General features: G+C 33.2%; 1 protein-coding gene across 2 annotated transcripts in view; it reads right to left on the minus strand.

Annotated features, from left to right (window-relative positions):
• Positions 1-6,814, minus strand: part of LOC136832097 (uncharacterized) — a 40,520-nt gene extending 33,706 nt beyond the window's left edge. For both annotated transcript variants that reach the window (XM_067092747.1, XM_067092746.1), the window contains exon 1: positions 6,679-6,814. The gene's annotated coding sequence lies outside the window, so the exon portion shown is untranslated. The remainder of the gene's footprint in view (positions 1-6,678) is intronic.
• Between the last annotated feature and the right edge of the window lie 297 nt (positions 6,815-7,111).

Here is a 7,111-nt window from a genome sequence, read left to right on the forward strand (position 1 = left end):
AAATTCAACCAGAACTTGTAAAAAAAATCAAATGTTTTGAGGTAATATTGTAGGGAGAGAGAGAGAGAGAGAGTGAGAGAACCACAATCATGTAACCGAAAGTAATTCCTAGGATACTTTTTATTTAACAAAATAATTTATTATCTCTTATTTCATTCCTCGATCTGAGAACATTATTACAAGTCGTATTTTTTAGAAGTGATTTTTGTACAAGTAGTATTGTGTTACAAGTTGTAATTTTTTACAAGTCGTATTTTCTACAAATTTTTTGCAAACCGTCATTTTAGTACAAATATTTTTTGCAAGTCATAATTTTTTACAGGTTTTTTTTTACAAGTCGTAATTTTTACAAGTATTTTTTCTTTTGGAAATCGTTGTAATTTTTTTCTTGCTAATACTGAAATTTAGAAGATTTTGTAACATTATGATGTCACGTTATGAAAACATTTCAAAATTGGTTTTTTAGGCTAGTTAACAATAAACTGTCCGTATTTTAGCATTTTTAATATTATCTTTTGTCTCCCTAAATTTTTAGTTTTCCTAAATTGTGAACAACATCTTTTGTCTTCCTAAATCTTTAATATTATCTTTAGTTTTTCTAAATCTTTAATATTATCTTTTGTTTTCCTAAATTTTTAATATCTTTTATTTCCCTACATCTTATAGGCCCTACTGATACTGAAATTCCTGCTGTAAATTAATACCACAATTTTTTTTTTTTTAGAAATTTCTGGTGTAAATTAATATATTTTTTTTTGTTTTTTATAGAAATTTCTTTTGTGAATTTATATAATTCTTTTTTTTATAAATTACAACTGGGCTGTCGCTTGAAATAATTCGTCCAGATTTCAAAATTGTTTTATGTTTCATTTTCCAGTTTAATGACATTTCTTTCAGGCTACGCCCACATGCACTCACTCATTTACACACACATATATATATATATATATATATATATATATATATATATATATATATATATATATATATATATATATATATATATATATATATATATATATATATATATATAAATAATGTAAATATGTATGTGTGTTTGTGTGTGTGTGTGTAATATGCATCGATTTCTGCTTGTTGTAAATTCAGTGGAGGAATTTGGGTCAGTAATTATGTTTTGATTGTTCTCTCTCTCTCACTCTCTCTCTCTCTCTCTCTCTCTCTCTCTCTCTCTCTCTAGAAGTTGATACTCTGATTCTGCATGTGAAATATTTAGGTATATATATCAGTAACTTGAATCTATAAAAATATTTTATTGGATGGGTCGTGAAAAAAACACACACACAACACACACACACACACACACACACACACACACACACATATATATATATATATATATATATATATATATATATATATATATATATATATATATATATACAGAGAGAGAGAGAGAGAGAGAGAGAGAGAGAGAGAGAGAGAGAGAGAGAGAGAGAGAGAGAGTCCTTCATATCAAATATAACAGAATAATGTTATAACCCGCGTCTTTCAATTTCATCACAGAAAACCAACCACTCCTCTGTTCATCAAAATATTCATCCCACGAATGTAAAACTTAAAAAACATTATTATAACCCTGAATTTAAAAGTTTCTTATTATTGCCATCACAAAGAAACATATAAGAATAGTAAGTATCCTATTCACGTTCCCCTTGGCCTGAATTCGTGACGCCACGAATTCAGTTCGTGGATTCAAATTCGTGGATTCAGTTCGTGCGCCCACTGGGGAAATTCGCACGCATGATTGAAGGTTTATAAAGTCTGGCGTTTGGAGAGGATGTTGTCACCGACCCTCTCCCGAAAACTGGGTCATTATGGGTCCTTGTCTGGTAGTGGGTTTTTCTCAGTATTTTGTCAATTGTTGCCGAGGCCTAGGCCTATTTGCGCAATTTAGTTTACAGACTAACAGACAAACATATCAACTGTAACATGGATTAAACCTTTTGAACGCAGGTAATCTTATATATATATATATATATATATATATATATATATATATATATATATATATATATATATATATATATATATATATATAAATTACGCAATGAATCTTTCCCCTACTACCAGGACCCTCTCCCATCCATCTTCCCTCCACTACCCACTCCACTAACCGCCCTACAAGAAGAAAGAAAAAAAGTAATATAAAAAAAAAAGGTTTTTCAACAAAGAGCATCCCGCAAGCAACTAGACCTATGTATCAAGAAGGCCATTTCGCCTAATTCTCACTATAAGCTATTACCATTGCGCCTTTCCCCTGCTACCAGGAACCCACCCCTTCCCCTTCCTTTCCCCTACCCATAACCTCCTACAAGAAGCAGCAGAAGAAAAAGTAATAAAACAAAGGTTTTCAACTTGGCATCCTACATGCAACTAGTCCTATGTACCAAGAAGCCAATATTACTTAGTTCTTACTATACGCCTTCATCATCATCCCCATTACACAATGCGCTTTTTCCCTACTACCAGGACCCTAGCCCATCCATCTTCCCTCCCCTACCCACTCCACTAACCCCCTACAAGAAGAAAAACAAGGAAAAATTAATATAAAAAAAAGATTTCCAACGAAGAGCATCCCACAAACAAGCAGACCTATGTTCCAAGAAGCCCACGTAACCCAATTATTACTATGTTTTTCATTACCATTACGCAATGCGTCCTCCCCCAACTACTAGGACCTTCCTTCATCCTTTCCCTCTCCTGTAACCCACTACAATAAGGAGAAAAAGAAAACTTAATATAAAAAAAGATTTCCAAAGAAGAGCATCAACCTAACCTAACCAATTAGCAACCGTAGGGGTATGCTCCAAGAAGCCCGCACCACCCAGTTCTTACTATATTGAACAATACGCATTCCCCCTACTACCAGGACCATCCCCCATCCACATTCTATTCCCTATCCCTTCAAGAAGAAAAAAGTAATAAAAACAAAGGTTTTCAACGAAGAGCTTACCACAAGCACCTACGCCTATGTTCCAAGAAGCTTACACCACCCAACTCTTACTATATTGCACAATACGCATTCCCCCTACTACCAGAACCATCCCCCATCTATATCCCATCCTCTACCCACTCCACTAACACCCTACCAAGACCCAGCAACACCGAAAACCAAACACAACCCGGATCCTAGCTTGCAAAACACCTGTAGAGCCAACCCTCCCAACCCCTTACATCTAGCCAGCATCTCCTGGAGGTACAAATGAGATTAGTGGGTCCTTCCCTAAGTCATATTTACCTCAAATACCAGCATCATCATTATTTCGAGGACCGGATGTTGTTCGCAACGGTTTGTTTGCAACGGTTTGCTTACTGTTTGTTTCCGTTTGTTTCATTTTAACGGTAATTTTTTCGTGGATTCCTGATAATGAAGGTTTGTATGGTGAAAAGCCGGGTGAGTGATAGTGATAATAATAATAATAATAATAATAATAATAATAATAATAATAAAATGAATAATAATAATAATAATAATAATTTGTTCCACTGAAGTAGTAAAGTATGTATAAAAAAAATAATACAATAATAATAATAATAATAATAATAATAATAATAATAATAATAATAATAATAATAATAATAATAATAATAATAATAATAATAATAATAATAATAATAATAATAATAGCTTACATAGCTATTATAAAATAGAGACCTCTAATTTTTTTTAATATACTTCAAAGCAGAAGTAGTATATTCACTTTTAAACAAAAATCAATTATTCAAATAGCAAGATATATATACATAATGTTTATACATATATATAGACATACATACATATGTGTATATATAGACATAGATAATTATATAGAAAAACTTTAGACTTTAGTAGACTTTACAGTTGAAACTAAGCTATAGAAGACTATAATACAAAAAATATGTACTTCGAAAAATAGACTTCAAAAATAAATTAAGAATTAATCAATTACAAAAATGATTTTATTCTGTGAGATCGCAGAAAAAAAACTTTAAGAACCCTGTGACGTCATCAAACTGTAAATTATGGCTAATGACGTCATCGAACGCAGACGCTGACGGGATAGCGTATGACGTCATTAAATGTACAGGCAGTGACCTATATGTCGTGACAGATAACGCATGACGTCAAAATATCGACTACATTCTGCGCAGACGCAGGAGGAAATTTAGGAAACCTGTGACGTCATAAAGAATATCAAATATTGGTCGAGATTGTGTACGACGTCATCGAATGTCTATAATGACCTATAAACCGTGACAGATAACGTATGACGTCACTATATAACAACCATGACGTCATCAAGCGTAGACGCCAACAGATAAGGTTAGATAAAGTACAAGCGTGCTCCGTGACGTCATCCAAACTTCCCCTTCTCCTACCAAGTGATGACGTCATACCTTGTCTAAGGTTTAACTCTTGTCAGAATCTTCTTACGCAACTGATTCTGAGAATCGTTAGGGTAACAGGAGAATCTCTAGATGCGTCAGGGGGCGAATGAGGGAATGAATAAATAATAATAATAATAATAATAATAATAATAATAATAATAATAATAATAATAATTATTATTATTATTATTATTATTATTATTATTATCATATACAAATGCGTCCATGATTAAGATAGGGAAATTCAAATATAAAGAAAGAAAAATCAAGAAAAATAAATAAAAAAACAAATGAGTAATTCAAAACAAAACTCTAACTGTAAGTCATTGAAAACCATAAGTTAAACAGTTAAACAAAAGTAACAAAAGTGAACTGATAAATTATCAGATAAGTAGATAAAAGCAAGGAACAAAATATAATAATGATAAATTGTATGTAATTATATCTATATTACCTTACACTATATCCCAATAATTAAAGTTTTAGTGTATAATGATAAGTAAAATAACAAAATAAAAGGAAGAAAAGGCAACTGATGAATTACTAGAGAAGCAAATGAAACCACAGGGCAGAATAAAATAATAAATAATATATATATAATAAATTATATACACACACATATTTGTATACGTACAAATAATTAAAGGTTTCAATATACTGTAGACCTCAAATTTCGGCAGAACTTAAGAGGGCCCATCTAAAAACTGGAGTATCCATTGGCAGACCCAAACCAACTAAGGGGGAGGGGGGCGGTAGTGGGGTGGGCCAAAACCCCCGAAACGAAATGAAAGCACTTCCGGAATAGATCAGAGGAATATATATTGCAATATCTGATCTCAGATGCAATCAGCAACAATTTCTCCCTTTAACGGATTCGTCCGTTAATGCAATATCCGATGCAGATTGCGTACATAAATTGCCTTGGAAATGCTTGGTGGATTAACGCCACCGGCCGCCCGTAAAGCCTCTCTCTCTCTCTCTCTCTTTCTCTCTTTCGCACACACGCACAGAGAGAGAGAGAGAGAGAGAGAGAGAGAGAGAGAGAGAGAGAGAGAGAGTTTGTCCCAAAAAATCAACAATATCAAATTCACTATACTTTAGGAATATCACACCACACACACACACACACACACACACACATATATATATATATATATATATATATATATATATATATATATATAGAGAGAGAGATATAGAGAGAGAGAGAGAGAGAGAGAGAGAGAGAGAGAGAGAGAGAGAGAGAGAGATATCAAGCCCCAAAAATCACCAATATCAGATTCACCATACTTTGGGAATATCTTCTACTGTCTATATATATATATATATATATATATATATATATATATATATATATAGAGAGAGAGAGAGAGAGAGAGAGAGAGAGAGAGAGAGAGAGCCTCCTCCCACACACACACACACAGAAGTAAGTTTCACCATAGAAAGTTAAAAAGAGTCTGCCGGCAACCAGCCATCATTACTCGACTATAACAGAAACTTCCTTTTTTTTTATTCTCCTTCCTATTCTTCTCCTATTTTCATTCTTCCGGGAAAGCGGAAGACTTAAGAATGGCTTAAGATGGGGTTTCACCTTGATTTAGATAGCTTTAGGGAATTTTTTTTTTTTTTTGAAAACGGTATTTTGATTCTGTTGTTTAAAAGGATGAACGGTAAAGCACAAACTCACACACACACACAAACGCTTTTTCCCATAATGAATAATGGGAAAGGGATTAGTTGGTTTTCAAGCCCCAAAACACCCCCATAAATAAACATTTTTAGGCAAAATAATAGAGCCTTTGGTGACAATATAAGTAGTATTGATTGAGAAATACCGTGTTCACCGGCGTATTAGATGCACATTTTTTTATTTTTAAATATATCAAAAAACTACCCTGCGTGCAATGCGGCCGTATTACGGCGAGCATACTGGGTAGGAATAGAAATTGTTGCTAATAATAAAACATTGAAAAACAAGCCTAATTATTACAGTAAATTGTGTTACTGGAATAAAGAATGAAATCATATGTAAATTTACACTCACCTTTAAAGGAAGCTAAATAATTTTTTTACCATAATAAACAACGTTTAAGTGTTACCCTGACAGGCCACCAGGACGCGCTATGATTTTGTTTACATCCGCCCATTTAAGAATAACTAAAAAAACACACACACAATTTCCTTCAAAATTCCCGCATGTAATAGTTGGTTATCTACCCAGGCAATTAACTGCTCAGATACGAGTCAATCAGGTATTTAACAAACTATATGAATCCAATGTTACCTTACCTTCAATATTCCCTTGTCAAAAATAACGCTTCCTTTCAATTTCTCTCAAAAGAATATCTTAATTCGTTTTCAACAACGAGGCACCAAATCACGTAAAAATAATAAAAGTTATAACATTCAAAATATAATAATAATTATAATTATTCACTTTCGGATATGTTCACACGTGTTACCAGACGGGAGAGCCTGGCCGAACGACATCTGCACACCAAGGCGGTCTCACTGACACTGAGCCCCGAGCTTTGAAAGTCAGACTCTTAACGGCTCTTGGAGGTTAGAGAGGCGTAAGCCACAACAGTCTATAAATATATATTTAACTATATATAACATTCTTTTAGAGATCCTTTGCTGTGGTCTGAATGTAGGAACTGGATCCTACTTCTAGTAGGATTCCCCTGAGGAAGGATTATTAACTCGCTGACGAAAAAGAGAA

The sequence above is a fragment of the Macrobrachium rosenbergii genome, chromosome 49 (assembly GCF_040412425.1).
Source record: "Macrobrachium rosenbergii isolate ZJJX-2024 chromosome 49, ASM4041242v1, whole genome shotgun sequence".
Classification (NCBI taxonomy): Eukaryota; Metazoa; Arthropoda; class Malacostraca; order Decapoda; family Palaemonidae; genus Macrobrachium; species Macrobrachium rosenbergii.